At 45.8% G+C, this 25,663-nt stretch overlaps 1 protein-coding gene across 1 annotated transcript in view; it reads right to left on the reverse strand.

Moving 5' to 3' along the window:
- The window catches only part of SLIT3 (slit guidance ligand 3), a 592,234-nt gene that overhangs the window by 492,161 nt on the left and 74,410 nt on the right, over positions 1-25,663 (reverse strand). The window lies entirely within an intron of this gene.

The raw sequence follows: 25,663 nt of genomic DNA on the forward strand, positions 1-25,663 counted from the left end.
GAAATAGCAGTTACTATGGAAGTAGAAGAGGCCACGGGTTGAGGGGCCAAATGGAATCCCTACCAGCCTGGCTCTTTGGCCCAGAGGAGGGCTGCATTATAATTTTCATGGGCCCTTGGCACTTCTGCCTTTGCGTGTCCCTATCTCTATAAAAAATTAATATCATATTTTATAACTATGTTGGTATAAAATATATTAATATTATATATAATAACATTTACTTTGACCTGAAAGGGTTTTTTTTTCCTTATAATTTTAAAAGAAATGAAACCATTTTCATGGGACTCTAAAAGTATTGTTGGTCTTGGACACTGTCCCCACCGTGCCTAATGGAGCAGTCGGCTCTGGGTCAAAGATCACAGTCTGGCCATGCCGTGTGGCTGGAGGTAAACTCGGCCAGGAGGGAGGCCCCATGTTGGATGGCAGCAATAGAGCCAGTTAGACAGTCTCCTGAGAACGGTGAACACTAATGCCAATAGTAAAGAAGGCCATGTGTGTTTCCAAAGGACACAGGACCCTTGTTGTGGCTTCCAAGAAGGCTGCTCTCCTGGGAGTGAGAGGCCAAGAGGGAGACCCTGTTCCCTGCCTGCTCCCATGCCTCCCTCTCCTAGTATCTTCATGTAGCCTCATCGGTGAGTGTCCAAACCAGTGTCTCCAAATCTGTCCCCAGAATGTCTTGGAGCCAAAGAACAGTTTATAGCCTGGCTGAATTTCTTCCTTAGAGTGAACTGCCTGTTTGGTTACCTGGGACAACCATTATTATCTTATCTGAGAGTTAAGCAAACTGAAGAAAAAGGTGAGCTTCTTCTTTGCATCTCCTCCCAAAGCCCATGCTTTCCCCATCGCATCAAGCAGACATGGTTCCCTGGGTGGGATTTTGGTATTTTCCCCCTTTCATCCCAGGTTGATGGCCAAACACTTGAGAGGGACAGGGATCTAGAAGGAGGTTAAAAAGGGCAAAGCATGTAAGAGAGGAGCATTTAAGACCACAGAATAAGCCTCCTGTCAGGAGTGTGCTGCTCAGCTCTGAGGGGCTCACAGCGTGTGTGGGCAGGTATGGACCAGTGATGCTGTTCAGGAGCCCCCTGACTCAAGGAGGCCAGATGAGAGGCTGGGAAGTTGGACGGGATAAGCTCAAATTCCCTGCCTCACCCCAACAGTAGCCTGACTCCCACACCAGTGCTCTTTTTGAAATTTTTTGTTAATTGTGGTAAAAAAAGTTTTTTTTCCACCTTAACCATTTTCATGTGTACAGTTCAGTAGTGTTAAGTATATTCACATTGTTGTACAGATCTCTGGATCTTTTTCATCTTGCAGAACTGAAACACTATCCCCATCAAACAACACCCCCCCACCTGCCCTGCCCTGTCCCTGATAGCCACCACCATACTTTGTTTCCCTGAGTTTGACCAGTGTTCTTTTGATCACACCCAGTATCTATTCTTTGTGTTCCTGTCACTAAAATGGAGAGATGGAGGGAGCCCAGGGGAGGGTGAAGGGTAATCTAGTTGCTTGTTTAGTTCGGTTCCCATACAGTCAGCAATAGGTCCCTTTATGTCATGTGGGAGCACTGATCCCAGGGGAGGCGTGGTATGGCTTTGGGGCTGGCCAAGGCTGGGTTCAGGTCTAACTAGATCTTGATCTCTTTGTGGGGCCTTAGGGCCGTTACCTAGCCTGCTGAGCCTCAGTGTTCCATGTGGAAAATAACCCTACTCGTTGGGTTATAGTAATTCCTAATGACACAGTATATGCCAAAGTGTCTAGCACTGCAGTAAGAGCGTGGTGATAATACTGCAGACGATGCTTGTCGAGTCCTAACTGCATGTCGGACGCTAGGCTGCATGCTGGACGGGCAGGATTGCAGGCAGAAGAGCCCAGAGGCAGGCGCCATTATGACCCACATCTCACAGCCGAGGACGCTGGTGTCTGGAGGGGTTGGGCACATTCCATAAGGCCACAGCATGAAGAAGGGGTAGGGACAGCATCTGGACCCAGGCAGTCTGCCTCCAGAGCCCTGGTTCTGAACCACGAACCACTCGAAGCCTTGCAGTAACTGACAGCTCCCTTCCTCTTTCCCTTTCTTCTTCCTTTTTTTCCCCTTTGCTTCCTTTCTTCCACGATTGCCGCCCCCTCTGCACTAGCCCAGACAACCGTCCACCCTGAATCCGCTTCCCTTCCTGAACAGGACTCTCTTGGAGGTCCCTAAGGCCAGAACTGGTCTCTCGGTGGGTCTGTCTGGAACCACCCTCTATTGTCACAGCTGCGCAAAGCCCAGTGAGAGTGCCATTCAGATGCCCAATGCTCCAGTCTAGGCAAAAATCTGAAAATCTGGCCTGCTGCGGCCTGCAGCGGGTAGGGTGTTCAGTGCGCTAAAAGCCCCAAAGCAGAGTTGAAGCTAAAAATAAAACCAGCTTGGCTCCAAGGCTCCAGGAAGGGAAGGAATCATTTTTCAGTATTTGTGGCTGGACAAAAATAAAAACACAACCAAACTGAGCCAATTGTGCTCTGCCTGCCTGATGAGCCTTCCAGGGCAGCTGGGCCGGGCTCTTCTCCCAAAGCCTCCGGGTTTTTCCGCTTTAGCGTGGGCGGGCCTCGTGCTGGTTCTCCCTATCACAAGGAGCTGGATGCTCTATTTCATTCCCAGCTCATCCCAGGATTTATTCACATTTACTTAGCTAACCAAGCTGGCTGATAGGTCTTCCTTGAAGAGCTGATGAAGGCTCCAAGCTGCATAAGGTGCATTGCCCATGCGGATGCTGTAGAGCAGCTCCTGAACAGGAAAATGAACAGTATGACATGTGTCACTGTCCTGGTAGAGGGGCAGGGAAGCACTGGGCTGCAGACGGGAGTACTGGCCATGAGGCCCTCGATCACTCATGCCGTCCTCTGCTCTGTCACCCTGGGCCCAGCGGTGGAAATCTCCTGTTGTGGTTCAAGCTGAAAATAGATCCATGATGCCTGGATGGAAAAAAGGACTGAATGGGACCCATATGAGGGCAGACCCAAGGAGGCTGACAAACAGGCCATAGGCCAGGTCAGTGATAAGATAAAGTCCACCTGGCTGTCCCCCTCCCTTTGAGATCAGTACTCTTTTTTAGCTTTCCTGTTGGAACATTGGGCAGCATCAAGGTCAAAAACCCACTGGCTGTGAGTTGCAAGGTCATACTGCTTTTCAGCCTGAACTATGAAGCTTTACAGTACTGCTGATCACCCTCCTGGAGGCAGCTGGGTGTAAAATCTGATTAGAGGTTTTGCCACTTTTTTTTTGTTGAATTTGTCCATTTATCTATCTTTTTAATCATCCATCCATCCATCCAGCTTTCCACCCAACCACCATCCATCCGCCTCTCCAGTCCTTTTTCAATATGAACATACAAAAATGAATAAGAATATTCCTTTCCAAATATCAGATGGTAGTGGAGAAGACAGACATGAAAACAAAGGTATCATAGGAGAACAGAGGGAGGCCAGTGAACCCAGACCTGGTAAAGGAAGGCTTCCCAAAGGAAGTGGTTGGAATTTAGTTTTGAAGCATGAGTACAACTTTTCAGGGGACAGGAACAGAGGGCTCTAGACTTGTGCATGGCCATGGAGGGCCATGAGACCCAGGAGCACTTGGGGAGCAGGCTGCATTGCTGAATTGTGGGGATGACATGAGAAAAAAGGGATGAAGCTACAGAACTAGGCAGGGGTCCTATAGCAAGGACCCTCGTGGGTCATGATAAAGGATCTGGGCTTGGGTGTTTCCTGAGAGTAATGGGAAGCCACAGGAGGGGTGTGAGCAAGGGAATGATCATCTGGTTTAGATTTTAGAAAGTCCTCTTGAGTAGCAATAAACATGGTTTGGCAGAGAGTGAAAAAGGAAGCAAGGAAACTAGTTAAGAGGGCTCTTATGTGATCCACCTGGCTGTGTGAGGAGCTGGTTTAAGGATGAGAATGGTATTGGGGTGTAGGAGATACATGGGAGGCATCATCGACAGAGTCAGAGGGAGTTACAGGGGTGGGGGTGTTAAAACTGTCCCCCGGGGCTCCTGTTAACTGAGTAACTGATCAGTTGAGATTACCAATCACTGCTGAAAGGAACAGAGAAGGGAGACCAGCACACAGAATGTGGCGTGTTTAGATTCCAGATTTCTATACTACTGGGGTCTCTCAAATATGTTCTGACAACTAATATCAGTAGCTAGTAATAACAGTGAGGCCATGACTCAGGTGCTGTACCAAGCACTTTACCTGCACTGTCCCACTTAATTTTCACAGAAACACGTTGAGGCTAGTACTCTCAGTAGCTGTAATAAGGGAACAGAAGACTAAAGAGGTTAAAGCACTTGCCCAAAGTCAAACTTGATCAAAATGATGGTGATGGGATTTGAACCCAGACACTTGATGCTAAATCTGTGCTCTTAGCTACCATGGATAACGACAATATTTAATTAGCTCTTCATTATACGCTGTCTCAACTTATCACCTAATGCGTGAGTCTCATCTTCCCATTAAGTTCTGTAGGTCCTCAAGAGTAGAAAACGCGTCTAATATCTTCCTGCTGTCCAACCTCAGCCCACACAGCCCCGGGCACGCAGTGGGTGGTGATTCAGAAAGGGCCGGTTGAATTTCATGAATAAATCATAAGAGAAGAATGGCAAATTTGGGGAGCCTGAAGAGTCAACAGCCTTCCTGGGCTAGGTAACAGAAGCCATCCTGTTTGGAGGCGAACACAACTCCCAGAGGGCCCACATGTCTATCTGCATTCTCCAGAAACTTCTTGCAGATTCACCTGCCTCACTGACAGGCAAGGCAAGAACTGTGGGGCTCATTCAGTACCTCCCCCGCTGGGTGAAGGACGGAGCGAGAGGCCTCGGGCCAGAAGCATGTACGTCAGCAGCAGGCCAGGGCAGGGCCACAGCACAGCCAAGCCTTACTTTTCTCAGGGAGCGGTAGCATGTCCAGCTGCCCAGCTACAGCCTGAAGGAGGGGAAAAGTCAAAGTGTGCTAACTCCCAAAGGTCACTGGGATTGTTTATTTTAGTAATGAAATTAATTGGTTCCCCAGCCCCAGGCACTTTCCTAGACAGCCTAGATGTTCTCTAGGTCAACTGGTACTTTCAGAAATGTCAACATGTCTAAGCAACAAGGGCCAAAGAGTCTCTGTCGTTCAGAGCAGAAGCTCTAAGCCTCCCCCAGTGGAGAGATGGAGAGGACCATGGAGCTGAGGCTCCAGGTAAGCCCAGAAGAAGGAAAGCCCCAAACTGCAGAGGTCTCAAATCCCAGCTCAGAGGTGGCACCATCATCCATGAGGATATACAGGTGTCACTATACATCAGGGGAACTCTGTGAGCATAAGGGAAAAAACTTGAACTTCAGCAAGTGAAAAAAGCAGACAGCCCTGATGTGGGGCTCTTTCTACAGTTGCTCCCTGTAAACACTGATATCCTCTTATTTTCTTGGTTTCCTCACTGGTCAAATCACATTCAGGCTTTGTTCCTGCAATGCAAATTTCATAATGCAAACTGGATGTAACCTGATCAGTTCAATAAGAAAACTGATTTGTGATGTTGTTGGTTTGCGTCACTGTCATGATCAGAAATGCATCCCACGTGTGTAGAAAGCAAGCTTATTTGCTTCAGCACCCATGGCCACTTCCGTTGGGTGACCGATTCTTCTTTGCCATTGGGATTTCCATTTTTAAAATTTATTTTTATTTATTTATTTATTTTTGCGAGCAATTTTCTTGAGATCTAGCGGGGGCTTCCTTTTAATAGCACTCTGGTCCAAACCACAATTTATTTTGATGGTTCAGGAGCAAGTTGACCTGAGTCTTATCTTCCACAGAATTCAGCATTTGCTCACTGACATTTAGGCTGGCTTATGCCAATTTTGAAAATCTGTTATTTTTAGTTTACGACTTCAAAATGTCCTTAATAGCAATTAAAACCTTTATTTTTGACATTTCTGTGAGAGAAATAACTTTGTTTCCATCATCTAAAATTCTTGCCCCTAAGAAGTTTTTTCCTCATTAAAGTTGTTTGAAAGAACCCATTTTATTTTTATTTTTTAAAAGATTTATTTATTTGAGAGAGAGAGAGAGAACAGGGAAAGGGGCAGGGGGAGAGAGAGAGAGACTCTCAAGCAGACTCCCCCCTGAGCACAGAGCCCAGTGCAGTGTTCAATCCCAGGAACCCTTAGATCATAACCTGAGCTGAAATCAAGAGTCTAATGCTTAACCGACTGAGCCACCCAGGTGCCCCAGAGAACCCATTTTAAAAATAACTTAAAGTTTATTTTAGGAACACCATTACTATGTAATAGCAAAATATGTACCTCATGAGGTCCCTGAGAGGGATGAATGATTTAACATCTGCAAAGGTCTCTATAGGACTCCTCAAAGGCTCAAAAAACAGTGACTATTGCAGCTAATGTTCTTGTCACCACCATCATCTCTAGATGCCCCAGGAGGCCAGAAATAGATTTACTTCTCCCGTATAGACTACTGTGCTGGTCAGCAAGGCTATTAGCATAACAAATGAGTTCCAAGATCTCACTGGGTTAACACAGTAAACACAGATTCTACACTCCCATAAACAACTTGCTCCACCTTGTAAGATGACATAGGGAAGGCATGGCCTCCAAGGCCGCTGGGCTGGCAAAGAGAGGAAACAAGGAGCCATACCAGCTCTTAGCTTTCTTGACTGAGTAGGGACTCATGACACCTCTGCTCTCGGTCTGTTGGCCGGAAATACCGGCATGGAGCACACCTCACTGTAAAGGAGGCTGGGAAATCTACAGGGATCTTGGGTATTTGGTGAGAACTATCATAATAGCCAGCTTGTTTTAGCATCAGAGCAACAGTCATGACCTCTTTGTTCTTATTGTTTCTTCCTTCCTCCTTTGTTCTGTCAAGATAGGGCACTTATGCTGTACTAAGCACTGTGTGAGATGTTTTATATGCATTCTCTCATTTTACCCTTAAAGTGACTCTCAAAATAAACACGGTTACTGTCATTATTTTACATAAGGAAACTGAGGCATAGAGAGATTATGTAACTTGTCCAAAGTCACCCAGCTGATAAAACAAGGTTTGGAAAGAGGTCTCTCTGACAACAAAACCTGTGCTTTGAACCCCTTCACCATTCTGCTTCCTTAACACTTTGGCGCTTGGTTGACTAGCAGGCCTCGTAACAGTCCTGGGAAGGAGGTCAGTAACAGAGAGCATCTGTCCGTTTTATAGCTAGAGAAACTGAGTCAAAGTGGACTAGGAAACTGACCCTGTGCTCTCTTGGCTTTACTTTTCAAGGCCTATTTAACGATCCTGCCCCTCTGGAAGGCTCTGAGGTCCCCAGGATCACTGTTCCCAGGGCAGGAGGGAAACCCAGAGCCATCTCTACAAAGCATTTATTCCTATTCACCTTTCAGACCTAAAGGATCTGTCCATTGAGAACTTCCCTGCCTGCCTTTGTAGGTGACTTTGTACTGAGAATTATGTACAGTTTTAGAGAGCTCTGGGGCTTGCCCAGGATCTCACCTTGCTGGGATTCAACTCAGGACTCTAGCATGAAAAGAAAACAAGCACAAAGACTCCCAAACAACCCCTTTTGAACTTTCCTGCACCTCACATTGGACCAATTTTCCTCCAATTACATGGTCGTTAGAAAGAAAACAGAGCACATCAGTGGCCTGAGCCTGCTTTGCCTCTGACCCATAAGCCCAAATATCCCTCCCTCCAGAACACCTTGATTTCAGGAGGAAAGAAGGGGGTGGGGAGAAAGAAGGGCAAGGGTCCTGTATATGCAGCTACAGCAGAATACTACTGACTATGCAAAGAATAAGCCACAGGGCACTGAGAACCCTCTTGTTCCAGGGTGGCTGACCTATAAGACCTAAGTCACTTTTGCCTAGAACAATTCAGGGAACCCCAGGGGCTATGACCAATAGGCTGCTTTATCTAGGACTAAATTCAAGAGCAGGGGTCTCTGGGAATTTCCCAGTGGATTGTACATGAAACCACATTAGCACACTGAGGGCTCAGACTCCAGGAAAACATATCTAGAGTAGGAGAAAACACGCATTTAGGCATGCATGTGAATGCACAGACACAGACACATGCATCCAACATACACTGCAGACATACTGAGTGTGCAACTTAACAGAGTCATGTATATCCATCAGAGCTGACCAGATCCATTTCAGACAGTCAGACCACTTGACACTGGCCAAAACTTGCATCCCCATAGTGATGTCCTTACCCTGACAAGGCAGGCAGCCCCCCAGACTCAAGAATCATGCCTCGATCCCTTCTGGGACATTCCGGTCTTGCATCCTCTCCTGCCTCAGGGTGTTTACACATGCTCCTCCCTTCTCTGGGAATTCTCTTTACTTGGTGCCCAGGGTGGCAGCTGTGGAGGTGTTAAGATAGAAATGTTTTGAAGGTGGAGCAGACAGGATTTGCCGATGGATTAGAGGTGAGGCTTGAGAGACAGGGGAATGAACGTGGACACTGATGTTGGGCCTGTGCATCTAAAACTGTGGAGCTATTGTTACCAGAGATGGGGGAGGAGTGTGGGTAGAGCAGGTCTGAGGACCAGAGTTGGACATATTAAATCTGATATGCTTATAAACATCCAAGTGGAGACACCTGCTAGACAACTGGATATGCAAAACTGGGCTTTAGGAATAAGACCAAGATAAGAGACAGATGATATTTAAAGGCATGAATGATGGTCTCACCATGGGAGATGAAGAAAGGGGAAGAGGAGTGAGGATGAGTGGTGGGCTGCACCATCCACCGGAGAGCAGAGAGAGCAAGAAACAGCCACCAGTGTGGTAGAAGGAGAAGCAAGAGAGGGTAGAGTCATGGAAGCCAAGTGATGGGGGAGAGTTCCCAGGTGGGGCGGGATTGCTGCTGAAAGGTAGAGAAAGATGAGGATGACATTGCATCTAGCAATGCAGAGCTCACTGGTAACCTGGAGAGAGCAGCTTGGTATAGAGGTAGGCATGAACTAGTCACTGGAGTGGCTCCAGAAAGAGTGGGAGGAGGATTTCAAGGGGAAACAAGCATTATGAGGTGGTTTGCTATACCGGAGGACAGAAAACAGGCTGGTAGCTAGCAGGGGCTATGGAGTCAAGAAAGGCTTTGTTGTTTTTAGTTTGTAAGATTGCGGGGGGGGGGGGGGGGGATTGCAACATGCTTCTTTGCTGATGAGAGTAATCTGGTAAACAGAGAAAATCGATGATGCAGGGGATGAGGGGAAAATTGTTAGAGAGAGGCTCCTGAACAGGTGACAAGGAAAATTCCAATGCACAAGTGATGGCAATGGCCTTCGACAGGGTCAAAGGTCGTCTGTGGCAACAGCGGGGTTGGCAGAAGTTAGGGGACAGGTTATGGCAGACGTGGTGATGGGAGTCTATGGAAGGTCTTCTCTGAGTACTTCTATTTTCTCACTGAAAAAGAAAGCTAGATTGTCAGCAGGGATTGAGGAGAGGAAGGGTGTGGTGGGTGACTGAGGAGAAAAGGTAAGAAATAGTTTTCCAGAAAAGAGCAGGAGCGTGAACTGACCAGGAAAGGCTAGAAGTTGGTGGGGCAGCAGCCGTTGAGGTTAGTGATCCCGAGGTGTAAGTGAGATCTGCCTACATGAGCATGTGTTTGTTCTCCAGACACATCCAAGCTGCCTGGGTGACGGGGTGCAAACAACAGAAATTGAATTCAGCCTAGGTTAGGGTTTTTGCAGGAACTACGAAAAAGGGGGAAATGGACAAGGGAGTTGAGGTAGTTATATTTCTTATGAAAATGGGCCATGATATCTATGTTGACTAAGGAAGTACGGGTGGTTGTTACGGTCTGAATATTTGTGTTCTCCCTCACCACCACATTCATATGCTGAGATCCTAACCCCCAAGGTGATGACTTAGGAGATGGGCTTTGGGGAGCTGATTAGGATATGAGAGCAGAGCCCTCATGAATGGGATTAATACCTTTCTAAAACAGGCTCCAGAGAGATCTATTGCCCTCTCCACCAGATGAGGAACGGCAAGAAGTTAGCAGTCTGCAGCCCAGAAGAGTGCCCTCCATAGAACACAATTGCGTTGGTACCCTGATCTTGGATTTCCAGCCTCCAGATTGTGAGAAATAAATCTCTGTTGCTTTATGCTACCCAGTCTGTGGTATTTTTTATAGCAGCCCAAATGGACAGAGGTCATTAGGTGGGTATGAAACAGTGACAAGATGACAGAACCAGTGAATTATAGGCCCCTGCAGGGTCTAAGAACTCATGGATAGGGCACAGGCCTGGGGCTTAGGGAAGCTGGGCGACGGTCCTATCTCTGCCCCCCCCAAACCACAGCACCTTGGTTTTCTTCATCAACAGAATCAGTGGGTTATTGAGATGATTCCTAAGATCCCTCTATTACTCTCCTTATTATGAGAGATAGATAGGATACCTGGATTCTACATCCCACTCTAAATGAGCTATAAGTCCTTAGGGTTTAATTTCTCTTTCTCTTGGCTTCTTCATATAAAAAACGGGAATAATGATACCTCTTAGATTATCCATCCAAATCTGAGGTGCCATGGGAAGAGGGGTTTTTTTGGTCAATTTTGTTCACTGCAACTCAGAACTTAGAATAGTTCCTAGCAACTAGTAGGTGCTCAATAAATATTTACTGTTTGGTTATTCTGTTGGTTCGTTGAATGAATAAATGAATGAATCCATCAATCAATCCATCAATCAATGAGTGAGTGAATACCTAATTCACCTATCCCACGAAATTACTGAGGAACAAATGAGAAAAAAATGGTAAACTGCGAAAAGCTTGCAGTGCTGTCAGTTGTTATGCAATGCTGCCCCAGCAGCCCTGTGCTGGCCATTTCACCCTGGCTATTAAAACCAGAGTGTCTTGTTAGGGACCTGCTGGAGTACCACAACCAGGTTACTGGAGAGCTGCACAGATTTATACCCTTGTCATAGTGCTAGAAAGAGGGTCCTGAGAGTATGGGGCACGAGGCACATACCATTGATTTGCACAGGGGGGTGAGGGGGAAGCAAGGACAGCTCCAGAACCGAGTGAAACCAGAGGGAGGCAGAGGGGCCCTACACCACGTGGAGCATTAGAGTGAGGTCTCTGTATCAGCAGAATGAGAGGTGCTAACGAGAAAAGGCAGACGGCCCCCAAAGGCAAACTCTCTCTTGCCTGTGCTGCCTCGGAATGAATATGGGAGAGCTATGTTGGGGAGGGCAGGGGAGGACTGAGAATTCCTCAGACATTAGCACTGCTCTGTAAAAGCACGCTCCATCAAGACATTAAGCATGCCTCCAGCAGCCTATGGTTAATGTTGAGTCATTTCCACTAGGATTTAAGAGAAAAATACTTTAGGCAGCTATGAGGATCTTCCCCCCTTAAAATCCCCAAAACAATGCAGCAAAGCTGGTTCTAAATAGGATGGCATGAGCAGAGCCTATAACAGACTTCCCATGTTCTCTCTGGCTTGTTCTCAGCCCGTCATCTGGGTCTCCAACCCCTTTGACCCACAGGTAGGAAAATGACAGATGCAAATTGAAGGAGAAATACTCTAGCTGGTGGATGTCACAGGGGGCAGGTGCAACTCAGCACAAATTTTCTGGAAGTGTACTGTTTAAAATGGTCCTGTTTGAACCCATTGGCCTTTGCTTTTGTTTTAAGAAAGTTCAAAGTAAAAAAGAGAGAGAAAGAGAGAGAAAGAAAAAAAGGAAAAGAGACCTGACAGCAAAGGATTCAAACATTCCTAGCTTGTGAATGACAAATTTCCCTTTCGTTTCTGTTCTAAACACTTGCACTCTGCAAGATCTGTTAATGATGGTGTGCTTCTCTGTGTGTTTATCTAGGTATCTAGATATATGTCTACAAATAGAGCAACAACAACAAAAAAAGATCTCTGAAGGCTTCTCAGGCATGAGCCAAGGAATGTAGAGTAATTATCTGTGACCAATTCTCATCTATAACTAATTAGAATTTTACTTTCTCATAGCATTTCCTTCCTGGTCTAGTTCCAAGGTTTTTCCTTCTTCTTTTTCTTTCTTTTTTCTTAGAAAAGGAAGATACCTGGATACATTTAGAACTGTGGGGTGGGAAGGGAACAGGGGGAAAGAGAATAGGGGGAAGGGGACACTTTTCAGATTGCATTATTTCTTTAATCTGATTGAACCTTCTTTGGTTATTCCTGGTTGTGAATGCTTTTCCAGCCTGGGAAGGGTTTCTCCACTCTCTGCCTGTTGCATTTGAACCAAAGTCTGCAGAACAGTTTAAGAGCCCCTGCTCACCTCTCTCACTCCCACCTCAGGCGAGCAGTTCCCCATCCCAACCACGGCTTTGAGATCCCTTCCAAACTTGTTGGAGTCTCAAACTGAATCCCAGATGTTCACTTAGCAAGAAATAAATGAATGGCCCAAGCTGCGGACTGAACCAGTGATCCTCACAAATAGATTCCACGTGTGTTGGCATGTGGATTGCTATCTCTCTTTTTCTCCATTTTACGCACACACTCGCGCACGCGCACACACACACATGATACCAGTTCCATCCTGAAAAAGAATTTGACACCATCTCCAGATGTAGAGCTGATGCAGAATGGACAGGACTAGTTACCTAACATGAATTACATCTTTTCAATCATGGACAAAGACAAAAGGCCTCCAAACACATTCCCCTTTGCCTTCGATAATCAAAAGCATGATACATTTGATGTTCAAAATCAGGTTAGGCCTGAAAGCACTAAGAATTGCTAAACTATCTTAATTGGCATCAATTTTCATTGTCAATCTTAGCCACCTCCTGCATTTCCTATGAAACCCACCTTATTGCAAATTTAACAAGCACCCACTATTTGCCTACCTGGGACAAGCAATATAGGGAAGGAAAAAGAGAGAAGGCAAGACTTAAAGAACAAGAGTCCTGTAGAAACAGCAAAGTTCAAGTCACTTAACTCATAAATTGATTGAGAAATTTAATGTTTACTCAGTGCCTATTTCTTTTTTTTTTATTTTTACTCATTTTTGATGCTTCCCTCTTTTAATTCAAGTATACTTAACATACAGTATTATATTAGCTATAGGTGCACAATATAGCAATTCAACAATTCCATACATTTCTCAGCGCTCTCAAAATAAGTGTACTCAATCCCCTTATCTATTTCACCCATTCCCCTCCCCCACCACCTCCCCTCTGGCAACAGTTTATTCTCTATACTTAAGAGTCTGATTTTTTTTTGTCTTTTTCTTTCTTCCTTTGTTTCTTAAATCCCACGTGAGTGGAATTATATGGTATTTGTCTTTGTCTGACTTACTGCACATAGCATTATACCCTCTAGGTCCATCCATATTGTTGCAACTGGCAAGATTTCATTCCTTTCTGTCGCTGAGTCCATTGTGTATGTATACCACATCTTCTTCATGCCTGTTCTGTGTCATGCTCTGGGACACAAAATCCAGCAAGATCCTCTCCTTAAAGAGCTCATAGTCAGTCTAGTAGGGAAGGAAGAGAAGCACATTGATGACCACAGGCAAATGGGATGTGTGCTGATGGAGAAGGGAATAGAGGAAGCTATGGAAGAAGTCTTTATGGCTTCATGGAGGAGGCAATATTGGATTAGCATCTGCCGACAGAAAGAGGAAAGAGCTAGGGAATGAAAAACAGAGAAAGGGCAGAGAGAATACATGGTTAAAGGAACTTTGATGGGACACCTCAGGCACAGCATCTATGTTAATGTGCTGAGTGAAGGATGAGGATGCCCTGTGTGTGGATGGAGTAAGACTTGGCAGGCACTAGCCATGTGAGTCCAGGCACACTTGTGCGTCAAGTTGCTAAGATCAACAAATGTGAAGAAATGAGAGAAGCATGAGCTGGACCACTGGATGATGGGCATCAGCTGTAAGTGAAGCAGGAAGGGATAGCCAATCAGGGGCTAGGGGACTTGTGGAGGAGGCAAGTCTTCAAGGACAGGTAGAGAGAAAGAGGTAGGGTCTTCCAGGTTCAGAGGGTAATATGAGCACAGCTAGAGTCAAATGCTTTTCCATGACAGGTGCACAGACAGTGAGGCAACCACCACGCTCCCAGCAGTGGAAATATGTAGAGACAAAAATAAAGGCTAGATGGATGGGATGAAGCTATAGGGCTTGTGGGAGGCCAGTGGGTCCCCAAATGCAGTCATCAAACCTCTAAAGTGATTTCAGAGGGTAAATGTACAAACATGCTTATCTTAATCAGCATATGTTTTTATGTTTTTAGAAAAATGTGTAACTCTCTTGTGGTAATTATTACTTAAGATAAAGCTAAGGGGAAAAGTAAGTAGACTTAAAGTCAAGTTAAAGAAAATATTAAATAATAACAGTACAGGTGTGACACAGGTTGACCAGAACCATGAAGGGGGTATAGAAATTGTTTGCATTTGGGGGAAATCTGTGTTGCTAAATGGCTGGTCATTGAAGTTTCTTGACCAGGCTTGACATGAAGAAAGGAACACTGTAGGAAGAAGATTCAGGCAGGGCATGAAGGAAGTTGTATCAGGGGGAAGAAAGAGCTGATGGGGGAGAACATGGAGGTGCCCATTATGTGAGGAAGTATGAGTCAAAGGGGACCAGAGTTACAATCAGCAGACAAATACGAAGACGACGAGGATAGTTAGAATAGAGAGAAAACATGGTAGATGGGTTTATTGTTCTAATTCTTCCCTCCTTCTCTGTGGTAGAATCGTATATCTAAGACTTTGGCCATGTGTCCTTGTGGTATTTCCCATGAAAGAGGGCAGTGCCTATCTCCTCACCCTGCTGGTGTCAGGCTTGGACATGTACCTTGATTTGGCCAATAGAAGGTTGGTGGGTGTGATGTGAGCAGGGGCTTTAAATGTGCTTCTGTGGTTTGGCTTGATCTCCTCTCTTCTTCCACCTGCCTTGAGAAAAATATGCCTCTGGTAGTCGCAAGCCCAAGGAGCGTAAGAAATCACATGACAGATCCTAAACCCAGTCTACAGCCGGAATCCAAGGCCTACTGAATCTAGCTGATATCAGCCAAACCCAGCCAACTTATGACCCATAAGCAAGGGAAATAAATACTTATCTTCCATAAGACACTGAGGTTTTGAGGTTGTTTAGATAAAAGGGAAATTGACTAATACGGAGGAGGAAGAGTTACCTTCAGATTTGCAGTAGTCTCCTGTCTGGTCCCCCTGCTTCCACCATTGCCCACCTACAACCTCTTCTCCTCTAGTAGCTAGAATAATCCTTTCAAAATCCACATCAAGTCATTCCTTTGCTGAGGATCCTCCAATGGCCCTCATCTCACTCAGTGAAAGTTGATGTTCTTGCAATGGGCCCCATGTCTCTACGTGACTTGTCCACCTCCCTACTCCTTTGCCTCTCAAACTTCAGCTCTGCTGCAGTCTCACACTCTGCCAGCCACATTGTCTCCCTGCTCTCCTGGGACACATCAGGATGCTCCCTTCCTCAGGCCTTCTCCTTGCTTTCCTCCTCCTAGAAAACACTTGCTTCAGATATCTAAATAGCTAACATCTTCACCTCCGGTCTTAAAGCAGTGGAATGAATGACATGGCCTGCTCTGAATCCAACTGGACATCTCATGGGCATCCCATTGGCATGACTGATGTGGATATTGTCATCTCCCTCCACCCTAAACTTGCTCCTACCCACACAGTCCCCATCTCAGGGAGTGATCCTCTCTCATGCTTCACTCCTTGTCACTTGACACTCCCCATATGCCACAAGTCACTGTGTGCTGTCAGTTTTGCCTATTAAATAGTCTCCAAACCAGTCTCTTCTCCACCTCCACTGCCTCTTTCCTACTTCAGGCTACCATGGTCTCCCCTTGCATTACTGAAATGGGCTCTCCCTGCCAGCCTTCTTGCTTCCAGTCTTGCTCCTCACGCTCCTACTCAACACTTAAAGTCAATCTACATATTCCAGGTAAACTGATTTCCCTAAAATATGAACCTAATTATATCGTTCCCCTGCTGAAAATCCCTCAATACATCCCCACTGCCCTCAGAAAACATTAAAACGTCTTCATTCTGCTTGGGAAGCTTGGTGTCACCTGTCCTTTGTCCCTCTAGCTGTGATGAATTTCATTTAGCTCCTGAACATACCCTGCTCTCTCTCACCTCTGGGCCTTTGCAAATGTTGTTCCCTCTATCTGGAATTCTTTTCCTTTCTCCTCTACTTCATTAACTCCTATTCAGCCTCCAGGTCTCTACTGAGAGGACATCTCTTCTAGGAAGCCCTGTCCAATCCTTCTCTCTACCCCTATGGGCTTCTGAAATTATTTCACTATACTGAAATTTCCTATTGACTGGCTTCTTTCATTACAGAGTGAGTGCTGTACTGAAAGGTGTCTCTACACCAGGGTCGGTAAATGTTCTCTGTAAAAGCCAGGTGGTAATTACTTTAGGCTTTGCAGGCCTTAGGCTATCTGTCACAACCACTCAATTCTACCAATGTAGCATGAAAGCAGCCATAAACAATACATATATGATTGGGCATGGCTGTGTTCCTATAAAACTTTATTTACAAAAACAGGGAGTGTACTGGATTTGGCCCACGGGCTACATTTTGACAAACCCTGCTCTAGACTGTCACGGTATCCCTGGGACTAGAGGAATGCCTTATACATCAAAGGGGCTCAATAAGGATTTCTTGAATAAAGAAGGAAAGCTCATATGAGTATATGAGTAAATGAATGGTATGTTTCAAAGGCCAAGCTAACCTAGTTTGAAAAACATCTTTCTCAGAATTAAACTCGTATTTTAGGAACTGTGTCTTTTCTTGTTCCCTCCTGTTTAAAACCCTGTCATGAAATAATAATATTTATTGAGTGCCACCCTTTTAAACACTTGACAATGATTAGCCTATTTTATCCTCAAAATAACCGCATGAGCTATGAACTACTTTATCTTCGGTTTGTGCAGGAGGAAACCTCAGAGAGGTTCCTCAAAGCTAGAGCTCTGCCTTGCCTTCAGCAGAGCCCTCCTTCCCTAGAGACCCTGGCTCAGTGCCCGTGATCCAGCCCCTCAGTTGGGCTTCTTCCCCCAGTGTCTCCGTGGTTGGCCTGAACCCTTGCCTCGCCCTGGCCTGCTCCACCTATGCGCCATGCACTCAGTCTGGGGTCAGCCATTCCTAATTTGGATCACCTGCCTGCCAAACCCTCTAATTCCCTTACCCACAATCTCCAGGTTTGGTACTACTTGCCTTTTCTCCAGGGGTTTATCGCTGTTCTGGGCCCTACTGACCCTCTGAGCTCCATGCTATCACTTTTCCCCTCTCTCACCTGCCCTCCGAGGAAGTTCTAATACCATCATGACATGTTTCAAAGACCAGGGCACAAATGATTGTATCTAGAACTTGAAAAGTGTGAGAAAAATCCAAGAGATGAGAAATGCTCTGATAGAAGCAGTAGCAAGCTCAGCGGTCTTCCTACGGAGATTCGGCCAATTACCGAAAACACTTCCTTTGGCTGAAAAGCTCACCATTGAATTAGACTTGGGGAAGAATACACTGTAATGTTAAACCCCAAAGGGCCTCTCTGCTCCGAGGCCCTGATTTCATCTGTAATTTCTCGATGTTTATCAGAAGTATGTTCCCCGTGAGGATTTAAGGGCTCCCAACAAAAGCAGATCCCTCATTGAGAAGCTGGAGGCGGCACTTTCAGCCTGGATTTGTCCTCTCCTCGCTTTTCCAGACAGGGGTCTCTGCCTCTCCCCTGAACTCAGCAGCCCCTGGCGGCTCACGGCACTGGTTTGAATCTGAGTTATGAGCCGATGGGTATCGCCATGGCGGAATAGGAGGCTGCAATGTTAATTGCTCATTAGCCATCTGTGCATGCTGTGCCTCAGCTAAAAGACAAGAATGTGAGCTGCCGATACCTGGGAGTCCAGCTACCGACACACGTGGAAACTATCCAGGGGGACCTCAGGTTCAATCCACAGCTTGGCCATATATTTATTTCTCACTAAAAAAACATCTGGCTTTCATTTTTTGGTGACAACTCGTTTGGACAAGACCCTGAGTAGCTTAAAAAAAATTAGACTTTCCACCCTTCCCCCAGCCTTGGGGAACTAAACTTTAAGCTCTTTTGTGAGCCAAGGGTGTGAATAAGAAATTGGTGTGGGGACTGCAAGCTGGGTTGTAAACAAGGAGTTATTTGTTTCTTCTTATTAAAAGATGATGACTTTGTGGAGTTCACACTCCCCACTTGAGTGCAAGGCAGTGTTCCTGGGGAGAATATATAGCAAATTATGTACAGGTCCCAGGAGTCTACAGCTCAATTACTAGGCAATTCGAAGGCTCGACTCTGTGTCCAAAGCCTTTGGAACCCAGAGTAGGATGGCTGGGTTTGGAGAGCATGCTTGAGTTGTGCACTGAGCCAGGAGAACATGACAGAATGCCACAAACACTCTGCAGGTTCCACGAAGAGCTAGTAGCCCTGGCTGCTACAGCCTGGGATCTCTGGGGGTCCCTGCCACAATACAAGCTCTGTGAGGTCAAGGACACTATCACTTCTGCTCTTGACCACATCCTCAACACCTAGCAGAGCATCTGCTTCTAGTAAGTACTCACATGTGTTTGCTCAATAATGAACAAATGGTACAATACATAGGTTCTCTTGTGATTCCAGCCCCTGACTATGGCCACGTCTCCTCCAAACAATACCCAGAATATTTCCCACAATCCTGAGAGATGGGAGGTTGCCAGCCCTATATATGATAAAGATGCTTCTCTGAGACAAAAAAACAAGATTCCTCACAAGCTGGTGCAGTCACTCTGGAAAACAGTATGGAGGTTCCTCAAAAAGTTGAAAATAAAGCCACCCTATGACCCAGCAATTGCACTACTGGGTATTTACCCCAAAGATACAAATGTAGTGATCTGAAGGGGCATGTGCACCCCAATGTTCATAGCGGCAATGTCCACAATAGCCAAACTATGGAAAGAGCCTAGCTGTCCATCAACAGATGAATGGATAAAGAAGATGTGGTATATATATACAATGGAATATTATGCAGCCATCAAAACCCAGAAATCTTGCCATTTGCAACAATGTGGATGGAACTAGAGGATATTATGCTAAGCAAAATAAGTCAATCAGAGAAAGACAATTATATGATCTCATTGATATGAGGAATTTGAGAAACAAGACAGAGGATCATAGGGGAAAGGAGGGAAAAATGAAACAAGACGAAACCAGAGAGGGAGACAAACCATAAGAGGCTCTTAATCTCAGGAAACAAACTGAGGATTGCTGGAGTGGAGGGGGGTGGGAGGGATGGGGTGGCTGGGTGATGGACATTGGGTAGGGTATGTGCTACGATGAGCGCTGTGAATTGTGTAAGACTGATGAATCACAGACCTGTACCCCTGAAACAAATAATACATTATATGTTAATTAAAAAAAAAAGAGAAAAACCAAAAAACCACCAAGATTCCTTATTGATTGGAGCCTCCATTAGCAGAGATGGAGTGGGAGCTCCTGTTTCCTGGCTCTCCAGCTGAGGCATTTCTGAGGAGGAAATGGGTGAGGCTGTATAGTTAGTGAGACCTTGGCTTCACACAGCCAAATGTGAAATTTAATTCTGTGTCTACTATGTGCAGAGCATGGTGCTAAGTGCTTTGGAGATTTCAAATTAAGAGGAAAGAAGGGAGATGGTGCTTGCTCTTGAACTCTCAGAGATCTTCTATAGGCCATGCTCTTCTCTACCACAGGCCATTTGCACATGCTGCTTGCTTATCTGCATGCATGCCCTTCATGCTTCCCAACCTTCTTTTGAGTAGCTTCAGATCTTTGTTCAATCATTACTACCTCAGGAAATCATTACTACTTTCCCTGATTACCACACCCGCCAGAATAGGTCAGATCCCCCAGTATGCCTTTATGCAACCATGTACTCCTTCTGCATAGTACTTAGTACAACTGTAATTTTCCATCATTTTCTATGATTATTTGACTAACAGCTTCTTCCTACTACCTGCACTGCCCAATACAGTGCCCACTAGCCATGTGGCTATTTTAACTAAAACTGATTAAAATTACACAAAATTAAAAATTCAGTCCCTCAGCTACATTAGTCATATTTTAAGTGGTCAATAGCCACATGTGGCTAATGGCTATCATATTGGACAGTGTGGAGGAGACAGAATACCTCAGTGACTGCAGAACATTCTATTGGTGCAGTGCTAGACTATACACTCTGTGAAGACAGGTATCATGACAATTATTACTTCCATTCTATACCACAATAGGTAGCGCAGTGCCTATCACGAAGCGAGTGTTCATGAAATATCTGCTGAATGAATGAGAAACCAAGGAGGAGACTCGTACTCTAGAATACAAGGCAGCGTGATTCAGTGCTACATGGGAGCCAGAGGACAAGATCACGGAACAGAGCACTGTTCTTGTAGGTGAGATTGAAGGCTCAGAGGAGGAGGCAAATTTGTGTTGGGCTTTGAAGAGTAGATAGGAATCTGACAGTGGAGAAGAAGTAGGGTATCATAAACAGCAAAAGAAAATAGCATTTGAGTTAGGTAATGGAATCAGAAAAAAGCATGCCCTACCTGGGGAGGCACAATGATTCATCTTGGGTGGCACATGGGTGTTTGGGATGAAAGTCCTGGAATGGCATGCTGACAAAGCTAAATTTCATTCACAAGTGATTTCAGGTAAGATATGGTCCATCTACTATGTGCCAGTGCTACATACATGACTTCATTTGATATTTGCAGCATCCCAGTGAGGTAGGTACTATAATGATCCCCATTTACAGATGAGAAAACTGAAGTTTATATGGGCCATACAGATTCATATGGGTTGAATAACCTGATAAAAGTCACATGGCTAACAAGCAGCAATGATGTGATTACTGAAATGAAGCTCCATACAGGTAGGGAGTATACCTGTCTCATTCTCCATTGTAATTACCAGCACCTCACATAGTGCTGGAACATACTAGTGGCCTAATCGGTAGCTGGTGAATGAACAAGTGACCAAACTTGGGACCCCACTAGCTGGAGTGGAGGTGGATAGAAAAGAGAAAGGCAGTATTGCAGAAGGTTAGGAGTGAGAGTTGGGTTGGACTCTCTGGGTTCAGTCTTGGAGCCAAAACTTACCTTCTGGGTGACCTGGAGTGAGCGAGTCTCTTGACTCTTGTGTACATCATCAGACCCAGGGCAATAATTGAGAGTGCGTTTACTGGAGAGTGGTAAGAGCTCAATGAAGTAGATAATGCACATATCGGCTATCAAATAAATAATGGCTTTTTTTATCAGGAGGTGATCAGGACCTTGTCCCTTTCTCTAGGTTTTGGAGGGCAGAGGTGTCACAGATACTATGCAGGTTGAATCAGTCTGGGACTTGATAACTAAAGGAAAGCTGGGGTTAAGGAAGGAATCAGATTCCTGAAAGGATTTGAGCCTGGGGGAATGAAAGGCTGAATGAGACCATGAACAGAGGTGGGGAGCACAACAAGAGAAAGAGGTTTGGGTGAAAAATCAAGGTCATGGTGGTTTCCTCTGGGTCCCAAATCCAGGAACCCAGTGGAGACTAGAAAAACAGACATAGCCAGGGGCACAGAAAGGCCCTCACTCAGTCAAGTAGGACGGATTCCTAGACCCTTTAAGAGCAGAGCAACTGCCTCATCAAGTACATTCCCCAAAGACTCTAAGGGTTAATTGTGTCGCTTGCTGAGCTCCATGTGACATCATCTTTACCATGAGTGCTGTCAGGGAGCTGTGCGTAAAGTCAACCGCTGGGCCCAAAAAAATAGATAACATGCCAGGCCAAGGCTGCATGGCTTCCTGGTTTGGTGCCATGTCACTCAAAGTATCTAGGGACCACCAGGTGAGCATCACCTGGGAGCTTGTGAGAAATGCAGCCTCTTAGGCCATGCCTGGGATCTGCTAAACCAGCCTCGCCTGTTAGCCATGTCCGCAGGTGGCTCGTGTGAACATTAACATCTGAGGGTTCAGAGCTCTGTAGACAGGCTGCCTAAGTTCTGGTTTGGTACTTATTACATCTGTGACCTAGGCAAGTGATTTACTATCTCTAAGCTTCTATTTTTTCATCTAGGCAAAGGGGAAAACAATCAAGCTGACTCATCTGGTAGTTCTCAGGCTTGCCCAAGATTATGCATATGGAAGTGGTTAACACAAGCTTATAACTGATAAATGCCCAATTAATACCAGCAATGGTTCTTAGAAACCCAGTGTCCAAGACAAGAGGCAGAATGATGGCCCAACTGACCATTCCAGGCAACAGGATGTTCCCAAAGGAATGAAACCAAGATGAAGCTACCACCCACCCAGCCACCCTCCCCAGATACATTTATTTATCACTCCAAATGATCAGAAGGTTCCACCCTGCGGAGTACTTGAACCAGATCTGGCCCATCTTCTCGGTCTTACAGTTCAAGATTCAAGACCAACAAGATTAGGCAGAGAGCCAACATAAACATTGGAATGGGCCCTGAATCACTCTCCTGATTAGATCAGCAAACACACCAGGGCTGCCTGAAGGACACATTCCCGGAGGGCAGAGGCAGATAGGAATCGGGTGGACCTCAGGCCCTGCCTGGCAGTGGTTTATGGCCAAAAGGAAGAGAAAGGCCGTAGGATCGGACTGACCCACCTTCATTTTAGACAGTGCCATCAGCTGACAACAGAAGCAGAGTAAGGTTCCAGAGTAAGAGCAGCAACACCTAATCTTTTTTGAGTGCTCATAGTGTTCTAAGGGTTTTGTAGGTTTTAACTAATTAAATCCTCTCAACAACCCTATAAGGTCCAGACCATTATTTATTTTATCTCATTTTACAGATGATAAAACCAAGGCTTAGAGAACTTAAATGACTTACTATATGACTCATCACACCACTAGTAAGTGGCAGAACTAGGATTTTGGTCAGGTGCACAGTTCTCCTCTCACCTCATCTACACCTTAAGTGACCATGGCTCTCCTGCTGTGTGTCTAGCCTGTGTGGCTGGGACATCCTGTGTTGCCCAGGAAAGGCAAGGGTGGGCTGGCTACTGCATGCAGCAAGGGGCTTGCCCCACCTTCGGAGGGATGGATTCCAGATCCTGCCTGGGGGAGGGCTTCTCATCTTACTCAGCCTCAGCTACAAGCAAGTGGTGACACTTTCTGGGATGCCTATTCCTATCCTGAGGAACGGCAACATGGAAATTCAAAAGATGAAATCACAGAACCAGTTTATCACCCTAAGTACAAAGACAGGTATCTGTCAACAAAGGCACACGATTATAGTTGAGCGTTCACTGAGTGCCTCTTCCCCTGTTGCTCTCGGAGATCTTTTGAGACCCCGAGTTGTCGAGAAGTCTCTAGTTGCAGAGACTCAATGTCTCTGTGTGTGTGGAGACAGATGCAGAGGCAAGCATGGAGGCTGTGATCTCTCCTCCATGCTGTCTCTTTACTACAGCCCACTCACCCATGTACCAGGTAGCCAATGCGAGTGAGTCTGGGGCTCTTGTCCCGGCCTCCAATTCTCCAGTAGTGTGTCTCCTGGCTCCCCTCCTCAGACATGGCCTCACTCTCCCCCTCTGGTCCCACTGCACTCATGGCTTTCCCATTTGGCCCCTGCCGGTCCTTGGGACCCCACACTGCTCTGCATACCACAGTGCCCAGTGTGGCCAGTGCCCACATGAGGCCCCCACAGGCAGAGATAAGATACTAAAACCCACTTGCAAACTGGCAAACTGGCAAACTGGCAGATGATCCTAGTCAAATGCAAGAGAAGTGTTAACTAGGAGGTTTAAAAAAAAAAATCTAAATCCTAAGCCCACAGAATGTACAATACAAAGAATGAAGGGTAATGTAAACTATGGACTCTGGGTGATTTCAATGTGTCAAGGTAGGTTCATCAATTGTCACAAATGTCCCACTCTGGTTGGAAATGTTGACAATTGGAGAGGCTGTGGGTGTATGGGGGAAGGAGGTGTATGGCACATCTCTGTACCTTCCCCTAAAACTGCTCTGAATAGTCTTAATAATTTTTTAAAATCTAAAGAATAATTTTCAAATAGTTAAAAAAAAATATTGGATCCATGGTAGGTCATGGGCATGTGTTTTTTGGATATTAGACTTCTGGCTTCCTTCAACCACACCCAATAAATGATTATCTTCTCCATCTATGGATAGAACTCTGATTGGTGTATGAAATCACACATATATCCATGCATACATATGTATATACATACATACACACACAGTTTTATAAGTTTGTATAAGAGTAATTTCTGGAAGCATACAAAAGAAACAAGACAACGGCTGTATTTAGGAAGGGGAACCAGGAATCAGGTAAACCAGGGACACTTCCTTTTGTTCACTTCTAATCCTTAATAGTTTTGTACCATGAATATGTAGTACCTGCTAATTTCAATTTCAACAACAGTCAGTAACAACAATAAAAAAAACATGCGGAATTGGTGAGAGAAATATGGTCCTGTCACGTGTCCACTTTAAAATGGTTCTTCAAACCAACTGCTCCCCGACAGAGCACAGTACACATGTGTCAACAATGAGAAACAGTGCCCTTCAAGACAGACAGACTGCATCCGCCTCAGTCCCGCCACCCACGACGGCCCCTCTTCCACACCAGACCCTTCCAGTGTGTGACCCTGCACACGGCCTCTACTCCAGCTCTGGCTCTTTGTGTTAATCAACTGATCTGTCTTCTCAGGACAAAGGACTTTGCCCATGACGTGCTCTCAGGTTTTCCCATAGCGTGGGGTATCTTGTGTTGACTCCTGAGATCCCAAACCTAGAGGGGCTCCCCACCGCCCACCCCGCCCCTGCCATCACTGGCCAGGAGGCAGGGCTTCAGAATTCACTTTTTCTATCAGGCAAAGGGGACTTTATGCTAATTGCTGATTGCCCCGTGTAATCAAACTTAAGCTCTTTTGGCACTCCCAAGTGTGCAGGTAAACTTATGTACACATCAAGTTTCAAAATCCCGGCTTACACAGAAGAAAATCTCGTGCCTCACTCAGAACAAATACGGCTCAGAAAATGAGTGCTGCCCCTCCGGCTCGGGCTGTTTTGTTTACGCACTACTTCTTCCCATTCAACAGCCTGTCATTATGTGAGCGCCAATAAACCGGGCGGGATCGTGGACACAATATATCACTGTTCAGCACTGCCAGAATGGGAACATAAAGACCACTTAACTCAGAACAAAATCAGAGAGCCCACAAATTAGTCACTGCAGAGATGCCAAGACGATGTTAGTCTATTCACTGCACTCAACAGTATTACACATCTGAATGGGTTTAAGGCTCCTCAGAGGGGTGTGTGGTGGGGTTTATTCACTGCTTCTGTTGCAGGGGATGGGCTGTCACTAGCTGTGGCGCATCAGACCAGCAGTCCCCACGCCTCATGACATCCTTTTCCCTCTGTCCCTCCTCTGACCTTGGACCATATAGCTTGCGGTGCTGCGATCCCCTTTCGCCATGTCCCCGGCATCCCCCTTCCAATGCTAATGTCTGGAGTGGAATGTGCAAGGTTTAATGGGAAGCTCATTTCTCTCCACCGTGTCTCCTCCACATCTAGATAGTCAAGATTGCAGGGAGTGGTCTACATCTCAATGTTACTGTTGTGTGGATGATGGGACGTACCCAAGGACGTGTGTGAGAGCA

The sequence above is a fragment of the Halichoerus grypus genome, chromosome 2 (genome assembly GCF_964656455.1).
Source record: "Halichoerus grypus chromosome 2, mHalGry1.hap1.1, whole genome shotgun sequence".
NCBI lineage: Eukaryota > Metazoa > Chordata > Mammalia > Carnivora > Phocidae > Halichoerus > Halichoerus grypus.